Below are 11,897 nucleotides of genomic sequence, written 5' to 3'. Positions count from 1 at the left end.
TATAGAACTGGTCTTTTTAACCAGAATGTTTTCCTTCTTTAAAGTTTGGGTTGCTATTTTCTTATATTAACATTTTGATGATCCTATCATAGTACCAAAATATACCCCCCAAATGGACTTCAAATTGATTGAAAGATAAACCCCGTAGAATTATAGAGGACAGGCAGAAGGTAAAGTCACCCTAAACCTAAATCTGACTGCTCCGGGCTCGGGATCCAACCTGCAAGAGGTGAAATCCATATGTATCACGAAACTGCAACACTGCTTGGGAACTCTGGGGCAATTTCCATTTCCTAGCTTTCCTCTACTCTCCAGCCAGCTGCTCACAGAAATCTGGCACATCGCCATCCCATTCAACCTGGTAACATGTAAACACTCCTACCTTTTGTGGAAAGACCCCACCTGGAATTTGCCACAATGGTCTCCAGATGGGTAGGCTGAGAATGGGGTCGTCACACTTCAGTGTCCTGTCCTGCTCATAAACCAGCCGGATGTAGTGGTGAAGCCTTTGCCCTTGGGAGGCCCAGAGCCCACTTAATCCGAGAGGACTGTGCCCCTGCTGATGTCGTTGTCCTTCACGCTGACCACCAGGAAGTGGTGCCATTCCCTGTATTTGGGATCCTTCTGGTTGGGAGCACCCGGGTCTGTGAAAACCAACAAGTAGAATTTATCTGGGTCAGGAGTTCCTGTAGTGGCACAGCTGAAAAGAATCCCACTAGTAACCATGAGGTTGCAGGTTCAATTCCTGGCCTCACTCAGTGGGTTAAGGCTCCGGCGCTGCCGTGAGCTGTGGGGCAGGTCACAGATGCAGCTCAGATCCTGCGTTGCTATGGCTGTGGCTTAGGCAGGTGGCTGTAGCTTCGATTAGACCCCTAGCCTGGGAGCCTCCATATGCCATGGGTACTGCCCTAAAAAGCCAAAAAAAAAAAAAAAGAAGAAGCACAAGAATTTATCTGGATCAAACTCATTCCATACAATGCTCTTGGGCCTGTTCTTATCCTGGGGGTTGGGAGCGGTGTCGGCACTTTGCCCAGTTGGTCCAACTCCGCCCCATGGTATTTGACCTGCAGCGGCGCTGCTCTGCTGTTGCTCGCCCATTTCCTGCAGCTCAAGGGCCGGGACCACCTTCTGAGGCCCACAGGCATCGCAGGGCATGCCAGGCGGACAGGGTAAGCTTCAGAAGGACACGCGTAGGGTAGCAGTACAACCCTAAGCCGGCTGCTTCAAATTTTTCTTAAGTTGAATGTCTGCTTTCAAAATAAGAATAAAAAAGCACGGCATTTATTTTTAACCAATAAAAAGGAAAAACAGAACAAGAAGGAACTAAAAATTAAGAAGCCAGGGCTGTTTGTAGTGGATGTACAGGTATGTTGTTGTAGTGCTAAACTTATGACATCCCTGGAGTTGGCGTTCCTTGGAATTCTGGAGTCAAGGCAGGAGTTTTGTGGCTCTGATCTGTACTTGTGAGAGTGTTTTAATAAGCTAGAGGAGTAGTTTTTTCACCTTTTATGTCTATTAATGAATCCAGGGGAGTCCCATGAAGGGGTTAGAGAGTAATGGGGTTTCTAACTGGAGAGAAATGTCTCTTGAAGGGGAAATGGCATGTTGGTTTTTGCCCCTTATTTCATATTAGAATTGCTGGATACCCAGGTCCCACCCCCAGGGATTCAAGTGATTATTGATTAAAAGAAGCAGGTGATGGGTGAAGGAAGGAGTCCACGTTTTTGTAGAATTGAGCCAACTGCCTGAGGCCAGACCACTATGGCAGGGTTTCCAGAGGTAGAGGCCACTGTTTTTCACTTGCTTCCAATCTGAAAAGTCCTACTCACAGGTTCCTGGTTAAATCCCACGTGTGGAGCTTCTCAAAGCGAAATTCTATTCACAATTTCCCTTAGGTCCACCTTTGGAAGGAAAAGTAGAATCAGAGATTATTTCCTTAGGTCAGTGCTTTCTCAAGTGTTGTAGGTGTACCCATTGGCACACAAACTTAGCTTATTCCTACAGGGAGAAGTATTCTAAAATAGTTTTCAACTATATATGCTCTCTTTCTCTCTCTCTATATATACACACACATAACTATATATACTATATATATAACTATATATACTATGTATATTTTTTCAACTAAATATATACATATATGTATTTTTTAGGGCTGCACCTTCGGCATATGGAAGTTCCCAGGGTAGGGATCCAATCCCGGCTGCAGCTGCCAGCCTATGCCACAGCACCAGATCCAAGGGGCACCCATGATATACACTGCAGCTTGCAGCAACATCAGATCCTAATCCACTGAGTAAGGCCAGGAATCAAACCCGCATCCTCATGGACACTAGTCAGGTTCTCAACCCACTGAGTCACAACAGGATTTCCCAATGGCATATATTTATTTTATTGTGTATTAGAAAAACATATACCAACATCCATTGAAGCTATGATTTCACAGTAGTGATAGAACTTTAAAAAAATGAACTCCATTTATGCGGATATGCAGGCCAATTGATATACATCTTAGGTAAATTGCAGTACGGGTGGTACATGGCTATAGCAAAAATCAAGATGATATACATGACTTTAGGAAACACTGACAGGAGATGCTTTATTAGACCTTTCTGAAATGAGGTAAGGTTTCAGCTCTGATTCAAAGCAGAGCTTCCAAACATTGGGCTGAAAGTGTGTGGGGCTGGCTGACAGCTTGCGGAAATTTTGGTTCAAGAGATTTGGGACGGGGCCCTGGGCTTTGTTGTTTCATGAAGGTTTCCAGGTGATTCTTGTGCAGTTAGGTTTGGGAAACTTGAAGAAGGGAGCTATACCTCCTTGGGCCTGAAAGATCAGTAGTTCTTGGTAATTAAACCCATTTAAAGTATTTGCTGGCTGTGAAGTCTATTAACTGTTGTTGACTGTCATCAGCATGGCTTTGAAAACTTTTTATTTTTAAACTGTGCCTCTGGGTCTCAGCATTGGGGGTGTCTGCGTAAATTAAAATACATGCAAGTGAGCACACTCTCCCCCAGCCTCAAACACGTTTTAAACTGATTTAGCCAATTAAGCAAACAGGAGTGAGTTATGCCATTAGGCTCAACAGCGCTGCTAGAGCAAACCAATAGCTTGGTGCCGACCAGGCATGGGAGTCATAAACTGTGTTTCTGGTGAAGAGAGGCACTCAGGTGGGAGCTGTTTCATGGCAGATTGATGTGTACTCTGTGAGTTTCAGAGGAAACCTGTGAGGCAGCTGGGGTAAGGGGAAGCTCTGGGTGGCAACAATCTGGCACGGAAACTGTGGGTTGGGGCCACAGGAGTCCTGTGAGAAGCCAACTGAGCGGCATGCCAGTGAGGAGGGGTACGAAGCCAGGAAGCTGCAAGGATGCTAGGCAGGGATGGGAGATTGATAGGAAGCTGGTAGCACCAGAGAGGCACAGTGACTTTACCTAGAGGCTGGTAAAATCCTCCTCCTGAATCCCAGCAATTGGTTGTTCCAGGGGAGGAAAAAGTGAAATATTATCCTGGAGAAGCAGATGAATTCTTTATGAAAGTTAAAAAGGGCAAATACAGGAGTACCCCTCATGGCTCAGTGGTTAACGAAACTGACTGGCATCCATGAGGATGCAGGTTCAATCCCTGGACTCGTTCAGTGGGTTAAGGATCCAGCATTGCTGTGAGCTGTGGTGTAGGCTGGGCTACAGCTCCGATTAGACCCCTAGCTTGGAAACCTCCATATGCCACGGGTGAGGCCCTAAAAAAGAGAAAAAGACCAAAAAAAAAAGGCAAATATTATTTAGTGACACCAATTGTGTACCTTGCATTTCCTGGGGTGGCCCATAATTCAATGGCTCTGTTTTATGGTCCGACTGGGTGTTAGGTAATATCCCCTGGTTTTAGGATAAACATTTGAGAAAAAAAGTGGTAAAAGTATCTGAGGACAGAAGCCCAAGTTGGGATCCAGATGGCCCTGCTTGGTGGAAGCTTTGACACGTGAATTGCAAAACCTCACTGATTTGGGCAAGAGAGAATTTCTGGACCCCAGAGGGCGAAGGGGCAAACTGCCCTAGGCCAGGCCACTCAGTGAGGTTTCCAGAGGTAGAGGCCACCTGCTTCTAATCCAAAAAATCCTACTCACAGATTCATAGTCAAGTTCAAATTGTTCTCCATCTGATGGAAATTTTTCTTATGCTAAGGAAACTTGGAACAAAGATTTGTCTTTTACGTTTCTGTCCTTATCTTCACACATGTATGTATTTTAAAGCTAGTTCCAGTCTGTCAGTTTCCTTTTGCTGTTGTTCTTATACAGGTTGAAGGTACAGGATTTGGGGTGCAATTTTCAAAGGCCTTGGCTTGATGACAACTTGGTTATACTATGGAATGGTTTTATAAACTGATTGGAAGGGGACAGAAAACAGAGATTACCAAATCTTGTCCACTAGATGTCACTCTTGATCCAATTAAACTTGGCTAGAGTTTGTTTTTAAATAGAAAAGTACCTCTATAAAGTGTATTTCCTAGGTTGCATAAACATGAGTAACAAAATGTCCCTAGCTGTGTGTTCTTAAGTCTTTTACTGGTGACCTCTGTCGTAAAAGGGGACCATATATCAGTTCTCTGGAGAACTAATTCCTCTCACAGAGGTTAGCTATGAGAACTCTTGGCCGTGCTGGCTGGCTGCCTGGGTTGGCGCTTTCTCAATTCAGCGATTGATTTTTGTGACACTAGACTCAGCCCTTTTGGAGATCACAGTGGATTCTCTTGTCATGAGAGCCTTGGGGTGGGGTTTGGGGAGATCGCCTCTTCACTGCCCCTCCGGGGTAAAGCAGGCAAAATCGAGGAGGTAATTTTGAATTTCAGAATTTGGAATTATTTGCAGAGGCTAGCAGTATTGGCCAAATTCGATTTGTTTCTCCTTTGCACTGCCTTCAGGGATAAAAACAGACCTACAATGTAGAGTTTACAAGAAAGGAGTGATCTTATGCAGAGAGATTGTGTAAATGAAAGTAGATTTTATTATTAAAAATGTTTTTTTCTCCAAAATATAAGTAGTTCACCTTCAGAGAGGAAATACAGTACTAACAACTAATACTTAAGTAGTACTTTCCAGTTAAAGAGGTTGTCTCAAATTTATTCCCTGGTGTTATCCTTCAGCACAACCCTGGGTTGTTTTGGGATTTTTGCTACCATGTTCCTGACTGGGCCTACAGCTGTAATGTCCCAGGCTTGCCAGGCTAGAATTTTATCCCCGGCCATCTGACTCCAAAAGCTATAATATCCATCAAACTGGTTCCATCCAGTGGGCTTTGTTTGTTGTTTTTTTTGTTTTTGTTTTTTGGTTTTTTAGGGCTGGACCCACTGCATATGGAAGTTCCCAGGCTAGGGGTCTAATCAGAGCTGTAGCCAACAGCCTATGCCACAGCCACCGCAACTTGGTATCAGAGCTGCATCCGCGACCTACACCACAGATCACGGCAATGCTGGATGGATCCTTAACCCACTGAGCGAGACCAGGGAGCGCACGCACATCCTCATGAATACTAGTCAGGTTTGTTAACCACTGAACCACGACGGGAACTCCACCTACCGGTTTTTAACCAGGGTGAGCATCAGAATATCCTGGTGAGCTTCCGGACCCACTTCTCCCTCAGAATTCCCTGGGTGATCCCATTCAATAAAGAAACATAAGGTGAATGGAGTTCTTGTGGCTCAGTGGTAACGAACCCGACTAGTATCCATGAGGACATGGATTTGATCCCTGGTCTTGCTCAATGGGTTAAGGATCCCTTGTTGCCATGGGCTGTGGTGTAGGTCACAGACTGGGCTTGGATCCCGTGTTGCTGTTGTTGTGGCATAGGCTGGCAGCTGATCTGACCCCTAGCCTGGAAACTTCCATATGCTGTGGGTGTGGCCCTAAAAAACCAAAAAACCAAAAACAAACAAAAAGAAAGAAATATAAGGTGGGTATATAAAATATGTCAGATTGCAATGGATATTTGGGGAAGAAAAAAAAAAAAAACCAGAATGAGGGAGAAGAGAGTGACAGAGGGGTTATTTTAGAAAGTGTCAGCTGGGGAAGGCTAACCTCTCCAAGGAGGAGGCATCTGAACTGAGACCCTAATGAGACCAAGCAGTAAACTTTGCAAATATAAGTGGGAAAGGTGTTCAGGAAGAGGGAAGAGCAGGCGCAGAGGCCATGAGGCAGGAGTATGCTTAGTTTGGAGAATGAGCATGGAGACCAGTGTGGCTGGAGTGGAGTTGATGAGGGGAGAGAGCTAGGAGACGGGTCAGGAGGCAGCCAGGACCCAGATGCTGGGCCTTCAACTGGTGTTGTACAACTCTTAAAACAGGTGCAGGCACACATTCTCACTTCTCTAATGCTCTTTTCCCCCTTTTACCTTGCTAAGCAATGAAAAGGAAAAACAGGGAAGATAAAAGCACAGCTAAAACACAGCCCTGATGAGCTGCCACCATTGCAATCACCATGAAGCTGCAGTTCAGTGCTGTTAGGGAGACCAGGAGGACTGAAAATGGTTAGTGGTGAATGAGTAGCTGCTAATTTGATAATCACCGTGAATCCGAGTGAAACAGATTTGTTCGCCTCACTGTCTACAATTTACTTTTATTTGTGATTGAGTTGTAATTTCCATTTAAAATCATTATAAGGAAACAATACGTTCCCATCACGCTCACTTAAGTACCATCCTGGAGTTTTTAGTTTTGCTTTAACATTAAATCTGGTCATGCTGCCTTTCATTCCTATCATCAGGGCTTTCTCTTAAGTAGATGCTATTCTTTTCCTTGTGTTTATAACATGGGGACAAACTACATATGCCCGGAGAAGCAATGATGATGTTTTTCCTAAGATTGGTTACATTTGAAGTGTTCTCTCAAGAGAGTTAAATATCTCCCATTATTTTTGGGAAAAAATATTTCATATAGATGTAATTAAAAATATACATATTTATTAAAGCAGAGATAGACTGCCATATCCATAAAGTATTGTGGTGGATCTTAAACAGTATTTTATTTTATTTTTATTTTTTTTTGTCTTTTTGCCATTTCTTGGGCCGTTCCCATGGCATATGGAGGTTCCCAGGGTAGGGGTCAAATCGGAGCTGTAGCCACCAGCCTACGCCAGAGCCACAGCAACGCAAGATCCGAGCCGCATCTGCAACCTACACCACAGCTCACTGCAACGCTGGATCATTAACCCACTGAGCAAGGGCAGGGATCAAACCCGCAACCTCATGGTTCCTAGTCGGATTCGTTAACCACTGCGCCACGATGGGAACTCCCTTAAACAGTATTTTAAATCCAGTTTTGCAGTGGATCTTAAACAATTAAACAATTCACCATGATGGATACAGTTATAGTGTTAATGTTAGTTTATTTTCCATATGCTCAGATTTATTATTTTAACTACCATATAAAAAATATAAAAAAGTACCATATAAAAAAATACCATATAAAAATACCATATAAAAAAACTGCCTGTCATAGATAGTACTCTCTGGTGGCTGAAACACATAAGTAAGGGATGACTTCAGAAAACATGAATACGGAGTTCCCGTCGTGGTGTAGGGGTTAATGAATCCGACTACGAACCATGAGGTTGCAGATTTGATCCCTGGCCTTGCTTAGTGGGTTAAAGATCCGGCGTTGCCATGAGCTGTGGTGCTATGAGCTGTGGTGTAGGTCGCAGACGCGGCTTGAATCTTGCATTGCTGTGGCTCTGGCATAGGCCGCTGCGATTAGACGCCTCGTCTGGGAACCTCCATATGCCGTGGGAGCAGCCCTAGAAAAGGCAAAAAAAAAAAAAAAAAAGAGACACACACACATACAAAAGAAAACATGAATACTTTCATGACCTCAGAATACCTCAATAAAGATGCAGGTTGTGAAACTGGATGCAAAATGTGTTCTTATATTTGTTAAAAAAAAATCATATGAATCATACTGCATGTCCATATATGCATTCAACAATGTCTAGAATATACACTCACAATATTGCCAGTGGTATTCTTTTATGGAGGGTGGTTTCTGGGTGATTTCATTTTTATTTTGTTGCTTATGTGTACTTCCTAAGATAAACACACATTTGCATAATAAAGAAAAACTTGTAAAGTTTATATACTTTTCTATCATAGAAAAATACCACTAAAAGTTATTTTAAAAAATAACATTGAATTTTATCTCAAAACACACCTTGCCTTCGACAGTGAAAAACAGCCATTTGCCTCTTCTGAAGTTTTTCCTGTTTTTATTATAATTACTCTAACTATATCACAGGGGAAGGGATGATTTTTCTGTGACTGTTAACTGTCTTCAGGAGTTAGGCTCAAGAAGTTCCGTATGCTGGATTACACTGTCTGCTCTATCCGTTCTAGCCACTAGAGGGCAGCAGATGATAAGACTCATGGGCTATTACGTCGACTTCCAATGTTGACAGCTTTTGGGGAGACAAGTGAGAAATGGTCCAGGATAGCTGGCTGGGTGTCACAGTGACTCTGCCATTCAGAAAGCCATATGGTTTATTTGTATTAGTGCAAATTAAAAACAATGTTTCCTTCTTCTCCAAACTATGGGGATGCAGAAAATTAACTTCTGCACCCATTAGGTGTTTCTGAGGATGCCAATGACACAAATCTACACACTGAGGAATAGGACTTGCGCCAAACACCTTTTTTCATGAATCTTGTACACTCTGCACTATTTATACTTGGAAGTTCTGGATAAGTAACTCTGGAGCAGGGTCTGATATAAAGTTGAGATATAAAACATTAGGTAAACAGTTCTTGCCCTCAAGGTGTGAAATAAAAAATCAGACATTATGGTTCAAATTGTACATACGTGTAAGGGGATGCAAAGGAGTGGCGATTAGTAAAGAAAATACTAGGGGAATATATTTGACTTTGAGTCAGGATTTGACGAGAGTAAGGCCTACAGATTAGAGTGGAAGCCCAACAGGTGTGAAAACTGGTGCTCCCTGAATCCAGGGTGCAAAAGTCCTTTGATCAGCAGAATGCTTTAAATTTTTTAAATTTAAATTTTAGTGCTTTTTAGTTTGCTGCATTCTCCACCAGCCCCTAACCTTGTGCATCCAGCACATCACACATTTCTTATACCTTCCTGGCCCCTGTCACAGAAAAATTATTCCTTCCTCTGTGGTATAGAGTTGGAGTAATTATAATAAAAACAGGAAAATTACAGAGGAATAAAGACATCTGTGATTACAACCCTGGCTTAGAGGAACTGGGGAACGGGCACACGAGTGGGGAGAAGGCAGTAATCCAGGAGCCCTGGCATGAGTATTGGACTAGAACTGGGAGCAGGTAAGTCAAGTGGAGGGTGTGTGGGGGTGGGGCTGGTATATACAGACTGGGTTGACTCAGACTGGGTTGACCCCTTCAGACCAAGGGGCCGTGTTGCAAAATAGCTTACAAGGAGTTGAGGGTGGTGGTAGTGGTGGTGATTTGAGGAGTAATTTAGATTTGGTACTGCCATAGAGAACCCTCTGGGTGCTTGAGGATGAGAGAACCAAGAAGTCTTGAAAGAAAATGCAGGAATCAACCTGGCAGAGTGCTGTAGAGTCTGTTTCCTGTTCCCTCCAATATCTGTTTTCTCTATGGGTTTTGACGACTAGAATTACTCTGCTGAAAAGAAACAGTGACCCCTGGAGTCAAACACCATTAACTTGAGTGGGTACTGCCCTTATCACCACTCTAGACCTCACCACTTACATATGCGTCCCCAGAAAAGCTGGGGGGGGGAGCTTGAGGGAATCATCACCTCACATCTGGGACATAGGACTCTTCTTGCATGATCCTAGTAGCACCATATGGTGTGACATACTGCCTTGAAGTCTGTAATGGCCCTGATCCCAGCATAGGCTCATTGGCTTACTGGGAACACAGTATTTCAGTCACTGCATTCAGTTGTCTCATCATAATTTAAAGCGATTGCATGAGGCAGCTTCAGAAGATTTGTTCAGCCTTTGTCCGATGATTGGAGCTCAGAAAAGAATGGCCAAGGCCCAGTTTTTATAAATAGACCAAGCTTCCCATGAAGCACCTGGGCTCAAGAGAAGGGTATTGGTTGAATTTCCTTGTGGGAAGAAACGGGTGGGGGGAGGGGTGAAGAGGAGCAAAGACTGAGCAGTCCAACAAGGTTTGGCATGCATTCCAACTCTTAACTCCACTGTTTCCTGAGTGACTTTAGGAAAGCCATTGGCTGTCTCTGAGCATCAATTTCATTTGCAAAAGGGTGACACAGAGATGTGTCCAGCAGATTCTTTGGAAAATTAAATGAGACGGTGTCTGTATATATATGGCACATCTTCATTCCTACCCTCACCCATGTGGAAGTCACTCCTGCGATGTCCGAAGTGTCCTGTGTGGGAGGGGGAGTCCTAAGAGAGAAGGCGACAAGTCTCAAAGACGCAGCATGAAGAGTTCATTTCTATGAGAACCTCTGAGAGCATCTGTGCTGACGTTTCCTTGATTAACTCAATTAAAACACTTAACGGTTAATATGCTGTTTTCAGGCGGTTTTGATTGCCACAGCATTTCAAAAGAATCAAAAGAAGAATTGGTGTTTTAGGATCCACAGGCTGCTTCTGGAGGAAGTAGGGAGAGTGCCAGCTGCCCATTATGGTGATTTGGCAGTCTGGAAGGACAGCCTCTGACCAAGAAACGGCTCTGCCTACCTGCCACTGCGCTTGCAGTATTTCACTGTAGCCCTGTTGCTGTGATATGAGTCATCTTGCTTTCTCTGGAGTGATTTGGTTATCTCCAGCAAAAATCGTGTTTTTCCACATATTGGAGGGATGAGATCCACCCCCCTGTTTAATAGTGCAATTGTCTGGGGAAGGCTGAGTGGGCAGAAATGATGGCTTTGGATGGTTGAAGCAAGCTCCCGGCAGGTCCCTCTGTGATTTCATGATTTCTTCTAGAAAACCTCAGTCAGGAATCTAATAATAATCTACTCAGTAACTCACTAGACAGGCTTATCCTCATCCCAAGATAAAAATCAGTTTTGGATAGAGCTGTGGATGATTAGAAAGGCATGATGCCACTAATGTGCCTTCATAGTTTCACGGCATAACAAGGAGAATTTCTTCTTTTTTCCTTCCTTTCTTCCTCCCTCTTTCCCTTTCTTTCTCTTTTTTCCCCTTGAAATATGGCCCAGAAATATTTATTAATTTTTGGTGGCTTCTTTAAAACACAGCCATAGATTCCTAAGGACAGAAGCAGCTTAGATGAGGGAGGGGAGACCCAGGCTAGGGTGGTATGAGAAGTAAGAGGTGGAGGGTGGAGATTCAGAAGTGAAAGGAACCAAAAACTACTGGCTTTTAGGTGGAAGTAGGAGAAAGTGCACTGAGATTACTGCCAGGTTGGATGGGTGCTGGGAGCTGGTGGCAGGGGAGACTATGGTGGAGGTGGAAGGTACCTAGGTGCTAAATTTAAGGAGGCACCACTGTCAGGTTCATTTGAGTGCAGGGTGGGCGCTGAGAGTGAATGCCTCCTTAAATCCTGCATCTCAGGGTCTGGCTTGCAGGTCCTAGTCAGGCCCTGGGGGTAGAGTAAAATGACAAGAGAGTCTGGTTTCTCCAAGACAATTTCAAACTTACCTCCCATTTTGGTTATGCAGAGGTTCTGATAAAAATCTAAATAGCACAACACTGGGAAAGAAAAATCTCAGATAAATACTGAGCTTATAAGACAGCAAAAATAATAAAGATCTCAGTTTAACAAGATGTAAACATTTGCCACTTAAGATAAAAAAGTAAAAAAAAAAATGTTCTTCCAAATTAGGGGCCGTTTACATTCTAGATATGAGATTGGAGAGCCAAGATTTTTTCCTCCTCCTTTCTTTCTACCTTTCTTCTTGTTTCTTTCAACTCTTCCCTTCTATTC

The 11,897-nt window shown here is 43.6% G+C and overlaps 1 pseudogene; it reads right to left on the bottom strand.

Annotated features, from left to right (window-relative positions):
• Nucleotides 1-304: 304 nt before the first annotated feature.
• On the bottom strand, nt 305-11,618 carry LOC125110748 (uncharacterized; annotated as a pseudogene).
• Nucleotides 11,619-11,897: the final 279 nt, after the last annotated feature.

This window comes from Phacochoerus africanus, chromosome 1, assembly GCF_016906955.1.
Source record: "Phacochoerus africanus isolate WHEZ1 chromosome 1, ROS_Pafr_v1, whole genome shotgun sequence".
Classification (NCBI taxonomy): domain Eukaryota; kingdom Metazoa; phylum Chordata; class Mammalia; order Artiodactyla; family Suidae; genus Phacochoerus; species Phacochoerus africanus.
The sequence above is the reverse complement of the archived record's forward strand: the minus strand, read 5'-3'. Positions and strand labels throughout refer to the sequence as shown.